General features: G+C 41.6%; 1 pseudogene across 1 annotated transcript; it reads left to right on the forward strand.

The window, feature by feature from the left end:
* Nucleotides 1-5619: 5619 nt before the first annotated feature.
* LOC144238348 (uncharacterized) lies at nt 5620-21317 on the forward strand (annotated as a pseudogene). The gene is made up of 4 exons (XR_013337091.1): nt 5620-5745; nt 17107-17201; nt 17724-17815; nt 19853-21317. The product of XR_013337091.1 is annotated as an uncharacterized LOC144238348 (transcript).
* Nucleotides 21318-21904: the final 587 nt, after the last annotated feature.

Genomic DNA, 21904 nt, shown 5'->3' on the forward strand with positions numbered 1-21904 from the left:
TTTGTTGAGAAATTCCAGTTGAAGTAGGAGAAAATGTCTGTGAAGCCACCAACACAGCCTCTTCCCCAGTAAGCTGCTTGCCTGCAGGCAGGAATTTGAAATGCAGAGAAGGCCCAACTTCCTAGTCCTTTGTGTCAGGAGCTGTTCACAAACTGTGAGCTCCTACTTGGGAACCAATCCCTGAGTTTCCCTTCTCTGGTTTAAGGAGCCTCCCTTCCCACAGAGGCCCACAAATTCTGCTTGAGCCTAGAAAACGTGTGCTACATGGACCTGACCCTCCCCGACTCCTTAACTGGAGACCTGTTACCTCTCCCTGAGGAAAGCCTGTACTCAGATATCATAATTCTTTTTAAAAAAATTTATTTTTATTTACTTTTTGAGAGAGCATGGTTGGGGGAGGGGCAGAGAGGCAGTCATAGATTCTGAAGGGGGCTCCAGGCTTGCAGCTGTCAGCACAGAGCCCAAAGAGCACTCAAACCCACAAACGCTAAGATGATGACCTGAGCTGAAGTCAGATGGTTAAATGACTGAGCCACCCCGGCACCTCTCAACGCTCATAAATTAATGGGAAGCCTTCCTGCCTAACCTTGGGCCTCACTTAGAATTGGGATAAAAATGATAGGATTCAGTAGGCAGAAAGAGAAAGATTAGGACCTGAGGTCTCTGGGTGGGGATAAACACATTTTGGAACAATGCTGGGAGTGTCTGATCCCAGCAAAACCCCCTCAGGTGTAAGGTTTCACTTAAGAATGTGAAAGTCACCACCTAGTGCCCCTCAGGATCCCCCAAGGAATTTGACTAATGACCTAACTACAAATTAGTAGTAGACCCTAAAACATAAGACCCACAAGGAACTCGAGCTCCTGAGTGGCTCAGGCCTTAAGCGGCCTACTCCAGCTCAGGTCATGATCTCCAGTCTGTGAGTTCGAGCCCCGCATCGGGCTCTGTGCTGGTAGCTCTGAACTGGAGCATGCTTCCAGCTCTGTCTCCCTCTCTCTCTGCCCCTCACTTCTTGCTCTCTATCTCCTTCTCTCTCAAAAATAATAAACATTAAAAAAACAACCCACAAGGAACTGTATGGCCTTAGACCACCCCTCATACAATGGAAATGAGACAATCAGCAGTGGAAACCCAGCACCTACAGTCATGAAGCCAGTAAGTGTCGGACCTAAGAAGGAACAGGGGGGAAGGAAACGAGGGTGGGAGAGATCTGACCCTCATCATAATGGAGAAAATAAAGGAAAACTCCTTGAGGTCATAGAGGTCATAATGGCGAACTGTCCAGGCTGCGTGCTCCCCACTCCCACTTCCTTTCCCTATCTGTGCATAGCGATGCCCCCAAGTCACCTACCCCTAAACATCCAATCAGCTTTAAACACCGCTGCCCTTATGAGTGGGCTTCTTTTAACTTTATAAGCAAATGACCGCCTTTGTTCCCGGCTCAGCCCTCTGGAGAATGATCTCTGAGCCCACAGGTGTAAAATAAACCTCCTCCCTTCCAAGATCTCCTAGACGGGCTTAGTTCTTCCCCCAGCGATCCACACCAGATTTCCACAACAATAAAACCAAGGGTCTTGCCTATTGTCTTGGGTTTTCACCCTGCAATGCCCCCTCCCTTTACTGAGAGCTTTCCTAGGATTCTCTCTCGCCTTTACTCGAATCAACTTTTGTCTGTTGCTCATTTTGTGTCCACTCTTCATACTTTGAAGCAGGAGACCAGGAATCCCTGGTGTTGAGGTAAACGGCCCTGCACCAGAATCCCGGGGAGCACCTCACTAAAACACCACTGGTGTTTCCCTCCACCCACCTCAGGGAAGCTGAGGGGGAGGGCAGCAGCAAGGAACTTTCTTGAAACTCCACAGGTGATCCTGTTGGGAAGCATTTGGTGAGGTGATCAGGCAAAGCACAGGAACCAAGGCTCAGTTTGTTGCTCAGATGAAAATCCATGGTGTCTCCATTGATCAGATTTTCTGGAGATTTACACACCCTTCCAAATGGAACATTCCCTTGTACATGCAAATGTCTCTTACAAAGGAAATGTCCTGGGTTTCAGAGCTTTTTCTTTGTCAGATTAAAATAATCCTCATGCAAAGAGACATAATTTGAGGTGACAAAATGCTGCCCTTCAGTAAGAAAGTTCATTTTCCTAGGTCACTGCCAAATAGTTTTCCAAATAGAATGCCCTCTTTAAAAATTTTTTTCTTTGATGTTTGTTTATTTCTGAGAGACAGAGAACTAGCCAGCAAGCATGGGCAGGGGAGGGGCAGAGACAGAGGCAGACACAGACTCTGCAGCTGGCCCCAGACTCTGATCCTTAACTGACTGAGCAACCCAGTCACCCCTGAAATTCATATTTATTGATAGCTATCATGACTCATGCACTGATAAGGAAGACGCTGTAATGGAATTGCTTGATGGTAGCCTAGTACGATCAATACAGTTGCTTCAATGTAGACTAGCCAATACACTAATGAGTGGCTCATTATAAAATTGTTGATGGCATATAGTAATACAGTCATAGTCATAGTCATAATGCAGTATTAGAAATACTGTCACAGGGGCGCATGGGTGGCTAAGTCGTTGGGCTTCCGACTTCGGCTCAGGTTATGATCTCACGGTTTGTGGGTTCGAGCCCCACGTTGGGTCCTGTGCTGACAGTCAGCTCAGAGCATGGAGCCTGTTTCAGATTCTGTGTGTCCCTCCCTCTCTGACCCTCTCCTGCTCATGCTGTCTCTCTCTCACTCAGAAATAAATAAAACATTTAAAAAAATTTAATAAATAAGTAAATACTGTTACATTTTCTTCAAACCACTTGTCAAAAATAAATTTAAAACAACAGAACTACTTATGATGTTAGGCTGAAATGTAGTTTCTCCAATTCAAAACTGAGTATTATTTAGTGCTGTAATGTAAGTATTTGAATGTAAAGTTGTAAAACAGTAAGAAAACAAATATACTATTAATGTATACTAAATATCACTGTCTGTATCCTTATGAAATGATCGGTTCTCTACTTCCATTAGCTTCACACACAATGTTCAAGAAGATAAATACTTAGGCAATGATGAGGATGGAAAACAACTCCTACATGTTTATAGCTGTATAATATTCCATTGTATATAAATACTACACCTTCTTTCTCCATTCATCTATTGATGGACACTGGATTGCTACCATTTGGTATTTATAGTAAATAATGCTGCTGTTGCAATAAACACTCGGGGTTCACATATCTTTTGGGAGATATTTTTGGCCTTATTTCCTTTTTTTCCTTTTATTTAAATTCAAGTTAGGTGGGGTGGCTCAGTAGCTCAGTTGGTTAAGCCTCTGATTCTGAATTTTGGCTCAAATCATGATCTCAGGGTTCGTGACTTTGAGGACCCAACTGGGCTCCACGTTGACAGCATGGAGCCTGCTTGGGATTCATTCTCTGTCTCTGTCTCTCTCTCTCTCTGTCTCTCTGTCTCTCTCTTCCCCTCCCCTGCTCACTCACTCTCAAAATAGCTGAATATACTTACCAAATAAATAAAATAAATTCAAGTTACTTTTCATACTATGTGGTATCGGTTTCAGGACTAAAACACAGTGATTCTTCACTTATATATGACACTCATTACTCATCTCAAGAAGTGTCGTCTTTAATGTCCAACGCCCTATTAGCTTATCCCTCCACCCACCACAACTTCAGCAACCCTCCACTTGTTCTGTATACTCAAGAGTCTTTCTTGGTTTGCCTCTCTCTCTGTTTTTATCTTATTTTTCTTTCCCTTCACTTATGTTCATCTGCTTTATTTCTTACATCTATATATGGGTGAAAACAATAATACTTGTCCTTCGCTGACTGACTTATTACACTTAGCATAACACACTCTAGGGCCACACACATTGTTGCAATGGGCAGAATTTCATTCTTTTTGATCGCCAAATAATATTCCATTGTATGTGCATACCACTTCTTCCTTGTCTGTTCATCAACTGACGGACATTTGGGCTTTTTCCAACATTCAACTATTCTTGATAGAGCTGCTATAAAGATTGCAGTGCATGTGCCCCTTCAAATCAGCATATTTGTATCCTTTGGATAAATACCTAATAGTGCAAACGCTGGGTCATGCAGTAATATTATTTTTAATCTGTTGAGGATCCTCCATGCTACTTTCCAGAGGGTCGGCCCCAGTTTTCATTCCACCAGCTGGGCAAAAAGATTCCCCTTTAACCGTGTCCTTGCCAACACATGTTGTTTCTGGGGTTGTTAGTTTTAGTCACCAGGTGTGAGGTGATATCTTATTGTGGTATTGATTCATCTTTCCCTGATGATGAACGGTGTTGAGCACTGTTTCCTGTGTCTGTTAGCCATCTGGAAGTCTTCTTTGCAAAAGTGTCTCTTGGTGTCTTCTGTCCATTTCCTCACTGGATTATTTGTATCTTGTTTGAACCTGATAATTTCTTTATGGATTATAGATAAGAACCCTTTATTCCATATATCATGTACAAATATCGTCTTCCATTCCAGCGGTGGTTGGTTTTTTGGTTGTTTTTTTTTCTTTGTTGGTTGTTTCCTTTACTGTGCAGAAGCTTTATATCGTGATGAGGTCCTAATAGTCATTTTGGTTTTATTTCCCTTACCTCCAGAGACATGTTTAGTAAGAAGTTGCTATAGCCAAGGTCAAAGAGGTTGCTGCCTGTGTTCTCCTCTAGGATTTTGATGGTGTTCTGACTCACATTTAGGTCTTTCATCAATTTTAAATTTATTTGTTCCTATGCTGTGAGAACATGGTCCAGTTTCATTCTTCTGCATGTTGCTGTCCAGTTTTTGCAGCACCATTTACTGAAAAGACTGTCATTTTCCATTGGATATTCTTCCCTGCTTTGTCGAAGATTAGTTGGCCATAGATGTATGGATCCATTTCTGGGTTCTGTATTCTGTTCCACTAATCTGTGGGTTTGTTTGTCTGAGAATGCCATACTGTCTTGATGAATATAGCTTTGTAATACAATTTGAAGTCTGGAATTGTGATACCTCCAGCATTGGTTCTTTTTCTACATTACTTTGGATTTGGGGATTAAGTTTATCTTTTGGATGCAAATAACAAGAGCACTGGCCGGCATAGACCAGTTTAGGTCCAGGATAGGTTCACTTAGGAGACAGACTATGAAGGGTCACACACTTAGGAGTACCTCAATTTAATGTTAAAATCACCACCCACGGAGGAAGCACAGCCTTCATTAATATAACATCGTATATACATTTAAGCTGCTTTCTTAAGTATACATGTGCTTGCAGCTGCCTTATACCCACCTCTACACAGGATGACGAAACTCCTCTTTCATTCTAATCCTATCTAAATGAAGAATTTACCCTTGCCCTTCGATCTTCAATGTTGGAATTTACTCTCCCAATTGCCTTATTCGTTGTAAATAAAGATTCCTTTGAGTGACAATTCCACCTAGTGTATTCTCTACGTGTAACACACCATGGAGGCAACTCATGTCAGCTTAGATACAGGAAGTCATCTTCACCCAAGAAGAGGAGGTGTTCATATTTCTATAACAACACACCCCTGTACAGTTCTCGCTGAGGGAGGCTAAAGCATCCCCACTCCTCCTGGGGCGAATTCTATGGCCACATCCCTGAATGTCAGCAGCCCCTGCAATAAATGCCACAGTCACCAAGTGGACACAGGCAGTGTTCACAGTGGTACCTCAGATGAAAGGAAGGAGCTGAAATCAATGGTTCTGGCTTCGGTGAGATTCCTGCTTTCTCCAGTAAGGCCGTTTTTAACAGTTATATACTTTATATATTCTCTTCCTTTGAGGTACCAAGATGGCATAGGATTCACAGAACCACTGAGAGCACTCTCTATTTCTGCAAGATAAACTGTGAACGGAAGGTGTCAACAGAGGTACACACATGTTTGAGGACTGCATATATATTGTACAGTATAAGTTGTGTCTATTTCTTAGATAGAAAGTTTTAACGGGTTAGAAATGTAGTTATCAAAGTATATATTTCTTATTTTTCAAAATATTTGTTTATTTTTGAGAGCTAGAGACAGAGCATGAGTAGAGGAGGGGCAGGCAGAGAGAGGAGACACAGGATCCAAAGCAGGCTCTAGGCTCCAAGGTGTCAGCATAGAGTCCGACACAGAGCTTGAATTCAAAAACTACGAGATCATGACTTGAGCTGAAGTCAGACACTTAACTGACTGAGCCACCTGTACAGGCACCCCTGTACGTATTAAATTCTAATATGAATTAGAATTTCACAACAGCGATTCAGAGATCAGGGTCTGTCTGATTCAGGAGTAAAAATGGGAACTGAGTCTGCGCTTCTAACAAGACATCAGCAAATAACAAAGAGGTAGAATTCTATGGAAAGAATTATCAAAGAAAAAGAAATGAATGAAGTTTATAAGCAATTCCATAGTCTACAGCTTAAAGCAAGACAGGCAACCTGAATACTTGCTGAGCATTAGTAAGGCTAGATTCTAAAAGTTTACATAGATCAACACACATACACAAATAGTCTAGTGGACAAAACATATTATTCTTCCCCTTTGTAGAATATTTTGTCACACATCCAGTAAATGTAAGAAGCTAGGTGTTTCTTCAAGTTAACCATTGACTTAATTTAATTAGCGACAGAGAAAGCACAAGTGGGGAGAGGAGCATAGGGAAAGAAGGAATTCCACATGGAGCTCTGTACTGAGGATAGAGACTCCTTAAGATTCTCCATCCTATATCCCTGGGATCAGGACCTGAGCCAAAATCAAGAGTCAGGCACGTGAACAATGAAGTACCCAGGAACACATCTCCTCAAGAAATTGCATTTCGGGGGCGCCTGTGTGGCTCAGTTGGTTAAGCATTCGACTTCAGCTCAGGTCTTGATCTCATGGTTTGTGGGTTCGAGCCCACGTCAGGCTCTGTACTGACAGCTAGCTCAGAGCCTGGAGCCTGCTTCAGAGTCTGTATCTCCCTCTCTCTCCGACCCTCCCCTGCTCACGCTGCCTCTATCTATCTCAAAAATAAAGAAAACATTAAAAAAAAGTTTTAAAAAAAGAAAGAAATTGTATTTCAGCCTAGGTTGTCTCACCTAGAATTTATCTAACTAAATTCACTATCAATGTACAGAGACAAGTGTAAAATTCTGTTCATGCTAAGTTTCAAAACTGAGAACTATGCTGAAAACAAGAAGGTATCCACTCAAAACTGACCTACCTTTTACATTTTATGGACTTATCTAAACTTCTACTCTGTTTTTTTTTCCCAGATTTTATTTTTTATGTAAAATCTACACCCATGTAGGACTTGAGTTTACAACCCTGATATCAAAAGTTTCATGCCCTATTGACCCAGCCAGCCAGGCACACCTGCACATATCTACACTTTTTTTTTAATGTTTTATTTATTTCTAGGAGAAAGAGAGAGAGACAGCGTGAGCAGGGGAGGGTCAGAGAGAGAGGGAGTCACAGACTAAAACCGGCTCCAGGCTCTGAGCTGGCAGTCAGCACAGAGCCCGACGCAGGGCTCAAACCCACGAACTGCAAGATGATGACCTAAGTGAAAGTCGGACGCTTAACCGACTAAGCCACCCAGGCGCCCCATATCTACACTTTTCAAAAGTGCCACATACACATTGAAGATGACAGAGCAGAATATTATCTTGGTGACTTAAATGAAGAAACATTCTCAAAAAAATATTTTCAGTGACATAAAGCTTATCGATATATTTGTGGATGATTATGTTTCTGTCATTTATTTACAGTATGGACACAGAGACAAAATGATATAAAGAAAACAGCTACTATTCCTGAGTCTTGTATTTCTTTGAAAAAATTTTTCCAGTGTTTCTGCTATAAGACACCCAATCTGCTAACTATGTGATCATTGTTTCCTTTTTCCGAAAATTCAAAGAAGTAAAGAAAAAAATGTGTCTGTGACATGAGAAGGAGATGCAATGAAAACTTACAATTTGGAACCTCACTGACTCAGAATCACCTCTCCCAGAAGTCAGTATCTCCAGTACACAAGTCAGAGAGCCTTCACTTTCCAGTGGAAACTACAAGCAAAGAGAAACTCAGAAGAAGGAGTCTCCAGTTTAATGTGATGGCTTCTGCACATGGATTAGTAAATCCATCCAATCCATACGAATGACTAAGAGACATGTTCATGTGATACAACAGGAATGTGGCAGAGACAGCACCAAGCCAAGTAGAAGACATTAACATCAATTGTAATGAACCCAATGTTTTAAAGTTAAAAAAGTTTTTTTTTCAATTTTATTTTGAGAGAGATAGAGAGCAAGCAGGGGAGGGGCAGAGAGAGAGAGGGAGACAGAATCCTGAGCAGGCTCTTCGATGTCAGTGCAGAGCCCGATGCAGGGCTGGAACTCATGAACCATGAGATCATGACCTGAGCCAAACTCAAGAGTCACACTTAACCAACTGAGCCACCGAGGTGCCCAATAGGTATCAGTGCCTGGGGCACACGGAAGGACACATTATCACAACTGTGTTCTTGTTGCTGCCCCAAAATAAATTAGAATGTGATCTAATTAAGAGAAAACAGTGGGTTTATACAATTGTCATACCACAAATAGCATCAATATCCCCCTAATATTTAGGGTATTTAATAAATACCACATTTATTTATGTATTTCTTTAGTTTGCATCCTGGAGAACACGACTCTGTTTCTTTTCCAAAATTTCTGAGTTTTTCTGGGCTGCATGTCCATCTTGCTTATTCGTGCATTAGGACTAATCCCTGTCCCCACAGAGTTGATAAAGCATCCAAATGGAACCTAAATATCCTCTCCTTCACTGATATCTCAGTACAGGAATCCATCCACCATATGAATCTCAGATTCTATGCCCTCCACTGCAGATCTCTCCCAAGAATAACATTTTTAAAGGTTGCAGGACAGTAATTCAAACTGTTAGCTTTCAAGTGCCTGGGTGACTCGGTTAATCTTCTAAATCTTGACTTCAACTCAGGTCCTGAGCTCACAGTTTGTGAGTTCAAGCCCCGCATCCGGCTCTATGCTGACAGTTCAGGGCCTGGAGCCTGCTTCACATTCTGTATCTCCCTCTCTCTTTGCCCATGCCCTCCCTCTCTCTCTCCCTCCCTCCGTCTCTCTCTCTCTTTGTCTCTTTCTCTGTCACACACACACACACACACACACACACACACACACGCACGCACAATTAAATAAACATTTGTTAAACAGTGGCAGTTTTCATGCCCTATTGGAGGCCAGTTTGGGAAGAATGGAGATTAGGCTCTGGATTATAGCCAAGAAGTATTCTAAAGGGCTAAACTTCAGTCTCAATTTTTAAAAAGATGATTTTAGAGGGTGAAAGCGCTCAGAAGACAAAAATATCAGAAGTAGACAAAGACACCTTTGCAGTTTTCAATCCATGGGATTTCAGGAGGGAAACGCGACAGCTTGTAACCAGAGATGAAGGCTTACCTGAGAACCAGACTGTTCACTCTTACTCCTTGTGTGCCAGCTTCTCTTCTCAGGAGACACTTGTGAAGTCACAGTCGCATCATAAACATTTGCCTTTAGCACAACCTCTTCATGCGTTAACTACTCATCTACAGGAAGGAAGGATATTGAAATACTAAAAAGGCCCAACTTCCTCTTTTCTGTGTTGGGAGCTATTCAAAACCTATGAGCTCCTCCAACAGGACCATTACTCCATTTCCCCTCCCTGTCTTCAGGCAGCCTTCTCTCCAACACCCCCCCACACACACACATTCTAGGACAGCATGGGACATCTGTGCCGCATGGACCCCACCGTCCCAGACTCCTATAGAGGACACACTGTTATGTCTCTAGCCCTTGGAGCAAGGCCAGCCTTCAACCCTAATAAGTTTCTAAGGAGTCTTCATACGTTACCAAGGCCTTCCTTGGAATCATCCTGAGCATTTAATTAAAAGAACATGTGGCTCCCATGGAGACCTACTGACAGAATCGGAGGGCCAGAGTATTGGTGATGATCATATTTGAAACTCCATATGTTAGTCCAATGGAAATACTGGACTCAGAACCTTGTAACTAAGGCTCCATGATCTTTCATGTGCTTTTGAAATTATGTGTTCTAGAGCCCCCCCTAGGAAATTGTAACGTTTCAGGTTGGCGTGGAGCCCCGGAAATAGCATCCTAGATTTCCATGCCAGTCCCAGTGTTGCATCACATAGACCTAGAATCAGTAGCACTATGTGAAGGAAAACAGACCCAGCACCCTGGAGCCCCATACACTCACCATCTTATCTTCACACAAGTACCTTTGTTTCCCACTAAAGACCACCAATCACAGGCCTGAAACGTCACATCTTTGTTGCTCTTTTGAAGTTTACTGACCGATAGAGCAGTAATGTTGTCAGTCAAACCCCGATTGAGTTGCTCCACGCTACACAGACAGTACTTGAGAGACAAGTGTTGGTGATGTTAACCTTATGAATAGACATGGCCAGTTATTTTACCAGCAAAATCTGCTGATGTCCTGTGATGGGTGATTATGTTTTACATTTGCACCTGAAACTATATTTATGTAAATGTAGTAAGTGAGAACATTTATGTGGTAACTTTAGGTTATGCCTTTTGATCACATCTTGGGCTTGTTGACCAAAAAAAGCAAAAAAAAACACAAACCTTTCTGTGGGGTGCTATTAGGAAGACACAGCAAGTGTGACTTTTTGAATTCACAGTTAATGAAATATTGGGAAGGTGAAGGGGAGAGGCAAGAGCAGAAGGATTATTTTGCTGGATAGAACTAAACTGGGTTATTTACCCACAATGAAATCCTCAGTGCCAGAAAAGATTGAGGATATGAACCATTTGTGGGGAAATCCCACTTTCAAAGAGATGTATTTGTGGAACAATGTCTTTAGGAATACAAAAACCCAAGTACATTTAAAATTTTTTTTAAATATTTTATTTATTTTGAGACAGAAAGCACGAGTTGGGGAGGGGTAGCAAGAGAGAGGTAGACAACAGAATCTGTAGCAGACTCCAGGCTCTGAGCTAGCCATCAGCACAGAGCGCGACACGGGGCTTGAACCCACAAACAGTGAGATTATGACCTGAGCTAAAGTCGGATGCCCAACGGACTGAGCCACCCAGGCACCCCCCCATGTTCATTTTTAAACATTTTTCTAAATATGATCAATATGAGTTGTTCTTTTTTGAGTGTTTATTACCATGTCACCAATGACTAATTTCTCTTGGTTTCAAAGTCTCTAATTTTGATAATTATGGGAAGGTCTTTGCCCAAACATCACTGTTCAGTAGGATCACATAATACTGAATTTGGAGCAACATTTCATGTGTTGTGGAGTTGGAGAGATTTTTAGGGAGGACCCGGTCTTCAATAATTACAAAGGTGTTTACCATGGAGAGAGAACTTATCAATGCAACAAATCTGGGAATAACGTTAACCACGTATCAAATCCTAATAAGAAACAGAACCTAGTTTCTAGAGAATGAGTATGAAATAAATAAATGTGGGAAAATCTTTTATCAAAGCTCAAACCTTATTAAATGTCATTGTTTCCTGAGTGGAGAGAACACTGACAAATGTAGTAAATGTGACAAAGTCTTCAAAACTTGCTTATGAAAGAATTTTCATTCTGAGAAAAAAACTTATATATGTAAAGAATGTGACAATCCCTTTAACCGGTACTCAGTTTTTTTCACATCACAGAGTTTATACTGGAGGAAAACCTTAGAAATGTAAAAAGTGTGGCAAAGTATGTATGTGGAGTTGTAGCCTTCCTGGGCATGAGATCATTCATACTGGCACGAAACCTTACAGATGTAAAGTATTTGCTGAAGCCTTTAACCATTTCTCAGACTTTCCTTGACATCAGAGTATATATACTTGGGTTGAAAGTCAACAACTGCAGAGAATATGATAAAGCCTATAAGTCCAACGTGGGTCTGGATTTCATGAACTGAGAGATCATCACCTGAGCAGAAATCAAGTGTCAGAGGCTTTCCGTTCTGGGCAAAGCATCCCAGGTATGAAAGGAAACTACCTCCTCCAGCAATAGGGACTCCCCTGAGCCAGCAAGACCCCACATGCCTGACAGCCATGCAGCGGTCGGCTTGACCTCCCCCACCACCTGCATGGACCAACACCCTTTGCCCTACCTTTTCTTGTATGAACCTAGGAGAATGTTCAGCAGTTTGGACACAGTGTTTGAGATGTTAGTCCACTGCCTTCTCAGTGCTGGCCTCCCTGAAGAAAACCCCTTTCTGGATTTGCCACCACTTCTGTCTGCTGTTCCCTGGTGTGCAGGGAGGGCTGCAAGGGCACCTGGGTCCTCAACAGATCAAGTCCGTCCGTCCACTCGACATGGACAAAATCCCAAGGCAGAGAGATGAGAAGTGGTGAAATAAGAAAGAGAGTTATTTCAGGGAGGCCGACACTGGGAAGAGAGCTGACTAATGTCTCAGAGACTGTGTCTGATGGGCTGGGAACTCCGGTGTATGGAAGGGAAAGAGGGGGCAAAATGGAGTGCGTACCTGCAGGTGGTCAGTGAGGGTTAAATCTGTCCCTGTCTAGCAGTCAATCAGGGATGGGTCTTTCTGGCTCAGGGCAGTCCCTGTGGCTTGAAGGGTAGTTCAAGTTCCCTTCACGGGGCCTTTGCCCTCAGGGTTTTCCTACTGAGCCAGGAGACAAGCTGGAAGGATCCCAATGGGAAAGTTTGAGGTCAAAATGAGGTAGTGGAAGTCTTCTTTCTTGCTTTCGGAATTTGTCAGTCGTGAGTGGCAGAAGTGGGTCTGTCTGGAGCCAGTGCTCTTACACTCTTGAGTCCTGCTAACAGAGTAATTACCGCAATCTATCTGACTCATCTCTCAAAATTGTGTGTGTGTGTGTGTGTGTGTGTGTGTGTGTAGAACACTTATGATAGCCTCTCCTAACATATTTCTTTTTAATTAAAATTTGTTTTAAACTTTTATTTTTTTGACAGAAAGAAAGAGCGGGAGGCGAGGAGGGGCAGAGAGAGAGAGGAAGACAGATTCTGAGCAAGTTCCAAGCTCTGAGCTGTCAGCACAGAGCCCAACACGGGACTCATACTGATAGAAGGTGAGGTCATGATCTGAGCCGAACTTGGATACTCAACAAACTGAGCCACCCAGGCACCTCTCTCCTAGGAAATTTCAAGTGTACAACACGCTAGTATTAAGTATAGTCATCATGCCTTAAACACTCAGTGCTTACCCATACTGCATAATAAAACCTTTCACCAGTTGATCCCATGTCTGAACATTTCCTCATCCTCAGGCCTTGAAATATGCTAATCATTAATAATTTTATCTTTTTAAGTTTCCACATATATGTGATTTCATACAGTATACTTTTCTGTGTGTGGCNTTTGCCTCTCTCTCTTTGAGCCTCGTATCATTCATGTTCCTATAGTTAAGAATTTTTTTTCTCTTTTGAACCTGTCTTATGTCAGTTTAATTATTAGACCAGACAAAGACTTGAGAACAGAAGAAGAAAAAAAGCTTTCCTCTCCTACACATTCCTTCCATTCTTGAGAACTAACCTTGAGGCTTCAGAGCCAAAAGGAAATGCAAAGAGAGAATGTGGGAGAAAGAGGAAGAGTAGCTTTCCTGCTTTGCCAGGCTGAGGAGGTTGAGGCAGGTTAGGGCCTTCAGAACTGCACGTCCACCTAGAGGAAGGGCCAGGGGACTTATAGGTAAATACAGGATCCACCCGGTTTGGACAGGAATCCTTTGTGCTGCCAGCCTTGTTCATTGGGTGTTCTGGGTGGTACTGGGTTCCTCACTGAAAACACAGAAGGCTAAGAGGGGCGACTGGGTGGCTCTGTAGGTTAAGCAACCGACTTCAGCTCAAGTCATGAGCTCACAGTTCGTGAGTCCCAGCCTTGCATCCAGCTCTGCTGTCAGCTTGGAGCCTGCTTCGGATCCTCTGGCCCCCTCCCTGCTCTTCCCTTCCTCTTGTGCCCTCTCTGTCCCTCTTCTCTCTCTCTCTCTCATCCTCTCTCTCTCTGCAAAAATGAATAAACATTCAAGAAACAATTTTAGGGGCACCTGGATAATTCAGTCCGTTTGTAAAAATTCCCTTGGGCCAAAAGATGAAGGGCTTCCCAATGAAATACCAACCATTGTTTGATGTCTATTCTGGTAAAAGGTCAGGGATTGAGCAACCTAGCTCCTCCTGGCTCCAGGGGGTCCCTGAGACGTAGATCCTTAAGGATCATTGTGATTAGAATGATTACAAGGGTCAAACATGTTCTTCAAGCAACTGTTAAGCAAGCCCCACCTCTAACCGCAGAATTCTCGCTTCTGCACACCGGCTTCGCCCCTCTCCCTACATAAACCCTGAGCTATGTGTAGGCGGGGCTCTCTTCCTAGGACGTTTCAGGTGCTCAGGACGGGCCATCCGGCTGGACTGAAATAAACCTGAGTAACCAATTCCTTTTGTGTTTTGTGGGCTTTGTTCTCCGTGATTCTCCTTTGGAAAGTGAGGTCTAACAGGTTAACCATCTGACTTCAGCTCAGATCATGATCCGACGGTCCGTGGATTCCAGCCCCATGAAAGGTTCTGTGCTGACAGCTTGGAGCCTGGAGCCCGCTTCAAGTTCTGGGTCTCCCTCTCTCTCTGCTCCTATTCTGTTCAGGCTCTGTCTCTCTCCGTCTCAAAAAGTAAATAAACATTAAAAATTAAAAAAAAAACCAATTTCTAATTTAAGGAAAAGCCTAAGAAGGGACAAGGGGAGTTTTCCTCCAGAAGAAAAAAAGGTACTTAGTTTAATATCAACCCACACTATGTTTTAATGCAGCCATTTTGATATTTGTTTAACTTTATACTTAAAAAATTTTTTTTTAATGATTTCTTTATTTCTGAGAGAGAGAGAGAGAGAGAGAGAGAGACAACATGAGCAGGGGAGGGTCAGAGAAAGAGGGAGATACCATATCTGAAGCAGTATCCAGACTCTGAGCTAGCTGTCAGCACAGAGCTGGACATTGGGCTCGAACCCATGAACTTTGAGATCCTGACCTGAGCCGAAGTCAGATGCTTAACCAACTGAGCCATCCAGGTGCCACAGGATTATTTTAAAGAAAGAAATGTAAAGCTCTGAATCCCAAGACAAGTTTCCTTTGTAAGAGACATTTGCATGTAGAAGGGAAAGTTCCATCTTGTAAGGGTGTCTCCCTCTGNCCAACTCTTGATTTCATAGGTCTGTTCAACTGTTTCTTTGGTTTCTATATTGTTTATTTCTGCCCTGATTTTTATTATTTCTCTTCTTCTACTGCGTTTGGGGTGCTCTTGGTGCTCTCCCTCTAGTTCCTTTAGGTGTGCTGTTAGATTTTGCACTTGTGCTTTTTCCAATTTCTTAAAATAGACCTGGAGTGCAATGTACTTTCTTTTTAGGACTGCCTTCACCACATCTCATAGTGTTGGGTTGTTGTATTTTCATTTTCATTTGTTTCCATATATTTTTAAATTTCTTCTCTAATTGCCTGATTGGCCCATTCGTTCTTTAGTAGGATGTTCTTTAACCTCGATATTTTTGGAGGTTTTCCAGACTTCTTCCTGTGATTGATTTCAAGTTTCATAGCATTGTGATCTGAAAGTGTGCATGGTATGATCTCAATTCTGTTATATTTATGGAGGGATGCTTTAAGTCCCAGTATCTGATCTACCTTGGAGAATGTGCCATGCGCACTTGAGGACAACGTGAATTCCCTGGCCTCAGGATGTAGAGTTCTAAATATATCTGTCAGATCCATCTGGGCCAATGTGTCATTCAAATCCAATGTTTCTTTAGTGATTTTCTGTCTAGCTGGTATATCCATTGCTGTACGTGGGGTATTAAAGTCCCCTGCTATCAGCACATTCTCATCTATAAGATTGTTTCTGTTTGTGATTGTTTTATATATTTAGGTGCTCCCATATTTAGTACATAGACATTTATAATTGTTAGTTCTTCCTGACAGATAGACCGTGTAATTATTACATCATGTCCTTCTTCAACTCTTGTTACTTCCTTTAATTTAAAGTCCAGTTTGTCTGATATAAGTATAACTACTCTAGCTTGTTTTTGATTTCCAGTAGCATGATACCTAGTTTTGCATCCCCTAACTTTTAATCTGAAGGTGTCCTCCAGTATAAAATGAGTTTCTTGTAGACAGCAAATGGATGGAATTTTTTTTTTATCCATTGTGCTACCCTATGTCTTTTGATTACAGCATTCAGCCCATTTACATTCAGTGTTATTATTGAAATACACGGGTTTAGAGTCATTGTGTAGTTTGTGGGATTCATGCTTGTGGTGGTGTCTCTAGCATCTTGCATTCCTTGCAACATTTCCCTCAGAAAATCTCCCTCAGGATTTCTTGTAGAGCTGGTTTCTTTCAATTTCAAATTCTTTCACTGTTTGTTTATTTGGAAAGATTTTTATCTCTCCTTCTATTCTGAATGACAGCTTTGCTGGATAGAGGATTCTTGGCTGCATATTTTTTCTGTTCATCACATTGAAGATTTCCAGCCATTCCTTTCTGGCGTGCCAAGTTTCAGTAGAAATCGGAATCAATGCTCTCAGGTCATGATCCCAGGGACCTGTGATCCAGTACTCCTTGGGGTTAGTGCTGAGCATGGAGCCTACTTAATATCTTCTCTCTCTCCCTCTCTCTCTCTGCCCAACCCCACTTGTACTCTGTCTCTCCCAAGGAAATAAACATCTAAAAAATATGTATATATAATGAGATATAGGTAACTATCCTCACTCCATGGTTACTCTATGGATCATCTGCTTAGATGTGAGTCAGAGGTTAAGCTCAAATTGAGCCAATCCAAGCTCTTACTCAGGGTAATCATTAGCTTTTGTTGGATCCTTTCTGTTTCCACCACAGGACACTATGCCCATGGGGTGTTTTGTCTGAAGTAAAAGATAAGGTAGAAAGAAAACGTTAAGTAAAATGTGGAGCTAAGGTCTGTGGGTAGAAGCAGGTAAGCAGTGAAGGTCAGGTCTTGAAGTCTAGCTGGTGACATTAACACCTTCTTTCACCTTAGGTACCATTATTAATACTGCCTGCATCTGCTTGTTAACTGGTATTTGTTGCAGGGACTGCTGACCTTCAGGGATGTGGCCATAGAATTCTTTCAAGAGGAGTGGGGATGCCTGAAGCACAGTCAGCGGGAACTGTACAGGGACGTGATGTTAGAGAACTAAGGACACCTCCTCTTCTTGACTGAGGACAACTCCTTCCAGACTTCCCAAACCACACTCAGGGTTTTGTTCCTTCCTTTGAAGACTGTCTCTTGCAAAATTCCTCTTTGCATGACTGGAATTCAGATCCCTGCAGGGAGAGAAACAAGTAGGCATTTGTAGATGTAGAGAAATATCTTGATGTTTCCTTTTCAGCTTTAGTTTCCCCTTCTTTAGGGTAACATCATCATTTCTGTAGATTAATGGAAATTCTAAACATTGAGTGGCATTGGTATTTCCAACACCTTAAACTGCAATCGCAACTCATTATCGTAGGAGTAATACTCGCAGGTGGAGGTTAAGATCTGAATGTTGAAAATCCCTCCTGTGTGTTCTAAAGGGGTCGTTAGGCAATAGCATTTGGGAAACCATTTTCTAGAATTCTACAGTGTCCTTTCTTTTCTACTGAAGCTAATACGGAATTGAAAGGTAGAATCTACAGCAATACTCCTATTCCTTTCTTCTGTAAACAGGTCCCTGTCAAAACCAGACCTGGTCATGTTTTTGGAATAATAGAATGAGCCTTGGGATGTGAAGAGAAAGTAGATAGTAGTCTCCTACCCAGGTAGGTGGGAATGAATGAAGCAGATGACAGAGGTGAGGTCTCAATATGAAGGAGGAAGATAGACCTTAAAGTGTCGTTTGAGCAACTCTCCTTGAATGGAAATTTGTTTAAGAAGCCTAGTTTTGGGGGCGCCTGGGTGGCTTAGTCGGTTGAGCGTCCGACTTTCGCTTAGGTCTTGATCTCGCAGTTCGTGGGTTCGAGCCCCGCGTCGGGCTCTGTGCTGACTGCCAGCTCAGAGCCTGGAGCCTGTTTCAGTCTGTGACTCCCTCTGTCCCTCACCCTCCCCTGCTCACGCTGTCTCTCTCTCTCTCCTAGAAATAAATAAAAATAATAATAATAATAAAAAGAAGCCTAGTTTTGTGTCTCTCCCCCTCACAGAGGGACATCTGCTTTCCAACACATCACCCTCTTATATTCTCCAACAATCCCCCTTCAGTTCCACTCACGGTCCTTCACATCCACAGCGAGGGCCTCCATAATTTGATCAGGTCTGCATTGCTTTCAGGGTCTTGGGGAAAGGTCTGTATTTCTGAGGAACTCTATACTAATCCATTTCTGAGTTCTGTTCTGCCTCGTTTGAGAAGTGTGTCAGGGTGTGTGATGGGCATATTGGAGTTTGTGCAGTAATCCCTAGAACACTAGAGGTAGATGGCACATGTTATCTGGTTTCTGCTTTCCAATATTATGGAGACTTTAATTGTAATCGTTCAAAATTGAGATCCAGTCACTTTATCAGATAACAAAATACCTCCTTAAAAGGAGAAAATCTAATCCTTTATTTCACTTCAAAAGATCATTTTCCAGGGCACATGAGTTAATCAGTCAGTTAAGTGTCTGACTTTGGCTCAAGTCATGATCTCACAGTTCATAAGTGTGAGTCCCGTGCAGGGCTCTGTGCTGACAGCTAAGAGGAAGCTTGGAATTCTGTCTCCCTCTCTCCCTGCCACTCCATTCCTTGCTTATTTTCATAGATCCGTCCTATTACAGAGACTTTATGGGTATAATCCATTCTTTAGAATTAAGCAACAGAAACCTTTCGATTCTTCCTTCCTTCCTTCCTTCCTCCTTCCTTCCTTCCTTCCTTCCTTCCTTCCTTCCTTCCTTCTTTTCTTTCTTTCTTTCTTTCTTTCTTTCTTTCTTTCTTTCTTTCTTTCTTTGCTGACAGCTAAGAGGAAACTTGGGATTCTATCTCCCTCTCTCTCTGCCCCTCCTTTACTTGCTTATTTTAATAGAGTGCTCCTAGTACACAGATTTTAAGGGTATAATTCATTCTTTAGAATTAAGCCAAGAGAAACCTTTCAATTCTTTCTTTCTTTCCTTATTTTCTTCTTTCTTTCTTTCTTTCTTTCTTTCTTTCTTTCTTTCTTTCTTTCTTTCTTTTCTTTCCTTCCTTCCTTCCCTTTCTTTCTTTTTCTGACTCTTTCTTTCTTTCTTTCCTTCCTTCCTTCCTTCCTTCCCTTTCTTTCTTTCTTTCTCTCTCTTTCTTTCTTTCTTTGTTTCTTTCTTTCTTTCTTTGTTTCTTTCTTTCTTTCTTTCTTTCTTTCTTTCTTTCTTTCTTTCTTTCTTTCTTTCTTTCTTTCTTTCCGTCCTTCCTTCCGTCCTTCCTTCCTTCCTTCCTTCCTTCCTTCCTTCCTTGAGGGACACAGAGAGAGAGCAGAAAAGGGAAAGAGTTCCAAGCAGTCTCCACACTGCCATTGTAGAGAGGGTGGGGGCTCCAGTTCACATACCATGAGATCATGACCTGAGCTGAAATGAAAAGTCAAATGCGCAACACTCTGAACCATCCAGGTGCCCCAAAACCTTTTATTTCTAAGTGGAAAAGCATTATCAAGGTTGAAAAATATGCTACCATTCAAGTTATTAAAAAATTCTTGTTATTTACTTCAGATACATTTTGAAGAAACTAGAAAAGCTATTGATTCATTTTTCCTGAAGTTGAACTTCTCTCATTTTATTTTCATGTAGAAGAACATTTAATTGTATTTATCTGACCGTAATAACTGGAATGATTTTACTTTTTTATTCATTATCTTTCAGCTATATCTTCAAATGACACCCAGAGCCTCCTTCCAAAGATGTGCAGAGAAACTTCTTTCCAAAGAGTGTCAGTGAGTAGATAAAATAGTGCCCTTGAGAATGTACATCTAATGATAGACTGGAATAGTGTTGGGGAGGGTGAAGGGCATCAAAGATACCATGAAGGACATGTCCAAAGGGAGACAACTGCCCATAAAAAGATTTTCGCTGCCCAGAACGGTGAAGGATAGAAAACATTTTGGAAAACACCCCTTTCTAAGTGCACTGCTTTTGCAAAGCAGTGTGTTTGTATAAGCAAAGGCTTAAATCAAATGGTCAAACGTACATATCTACAGAATAAAATTTGGAACATCTGGAAGATGACCAAGTCTGTGCTAAGAATACTTATTTGTACCATTTTGACAATAGGGATGCATTGACCTTTCAGTCAAATATTTCTGAAAATCAGAGATTTAAAAATGAAGAAAAATGTAAGTAGTATCCCTTTGAGGGGTCCTTCACTGAGCAGTCGACCTTCCAACATAACCACAGCATTTTCAATGAAAACAGAATTGCTCAATGCACTGAATCTGAGACAATATTTAACCAAGATTTAAATGTTAATACACATCTGAGGACTCATTTTCCAGAAAATCGATATGAATGTAATAAGTGTAGGGAAATATTTTATGAAAGCTCCAACCTTATGATACAGCAGAGTATACATTTGGGAGAGAATCCTTGCAAATATAATGAATGTGGGAAAATTCCTAACCTGTCCTCCGATGATGGTGATCATCAGAGGATTCATGTGGGAAAAAGCCCATACACATGCAATGAACCTGGGAACATGTTTAGTCCATCATCAAGGCTAAATACAAATAAGACAATCAATACTGGACAAAAAGTTACATTTCTAAGGAATGTGGCAAAGCCACATGGGCACTCAACACTAACTTAACATCAGGAAATGCATACTGGAGAAAAACTTTACATATGTGAAGAATGTTGTAAAACCTTAAAGTATAGTTCATCTCTAAGTGGACACAGGCAAACCCATACTGGAGAGAACCCTTACATAGATTAAAAAAAAAAAAAAAGGTGGGATGATCTTTATGCAGCACTTAGCTCTTACTCAACATGAGAGAATTCATACTGGAGAGAAATCTTACAAATGTCAACAATGTGGTAAGCCCTTTAACAGGCCCTTAGCCCTTATTCTACATCACAGAATCCATACTGGAGAGAAACCTTACCAGTGTAAAGAATGTGGCAAGGCCTTTAGCTGGAACTCATCCCTTACTCAACGTCACAGAATTCATACTGGGCAGAAACCTTATTTTGTAAAGAATGTGGCAAGGCCTTTAAGAGCCACTCACATCTTATTCAGTGTCACAGAATTCATACTTGACAGAAACCTTCCAGTATAAACAATGTAGTAAAGTCTTTCTTGACTCTTCAACCTTCCTTGTCACACAATTCTTAAGGGATGAAGCCTTCCAAATTTAAGGATTGTGAGAATCTTATGAACTGCTCACCCCGTACTTCCTATCGGAAGGCCTATATTGAGAAATAACCATTAACTTCTAAAGAATGTGGCAAGGCCCTTAATCAGAGGTCAAGCTTCATCCTACATCACATAATTCATACTGGAGAAAAAACTGACAGAAGTAAAGAATGTGGTAAAAGTTTTAGGACTGCTCAGCCCTTACTTAGTGTCACAGAGTTTATACTGAGGAGAAACATTACAAATGTAAAGACTGTGAAAAGCCTGTAGCTGGAACTCACACTGTGCTCCCCTCACGGCTATCCATCTTACAGGATAGAAATAATAAACCATAGAGGAAGATGCAGTGCTCGTGAGTAGAATTTCGTCCTTAATCAATATTGCAAAGTTCACGCTAGATGCAAACCTCACAAACATAATGAATGAGGAACGTCCTTCATGTGAAATGTACACTTTAGCAAACAGCCAGTACTGCATAAATGAGAGTTACTTGAAAGATATAAATATTTAGAAAAGTATTTTTTTTTATTTCTAGGAGAGAGAGAGACAGCGTGAGCAGGGGAGGG

The sequence above is a fragment of the Crocuta crocuta genome, unplaced genomic scaffold, assembly GCF_008692635.1.
Source record: "Crocuta crocuta isolate KB4526 unplaced genomic scaffold, BGI_CrCroc_1.0 scaffold447, whole genome shotgun sequence".
Classification (NCBI taxonomy): domain Eukaryota; kingdom Metazoa; phylum Chordata; class Mammalia; order Carnivora; family Hyaenidae; genus Crocuta; species Crocuta crocuta.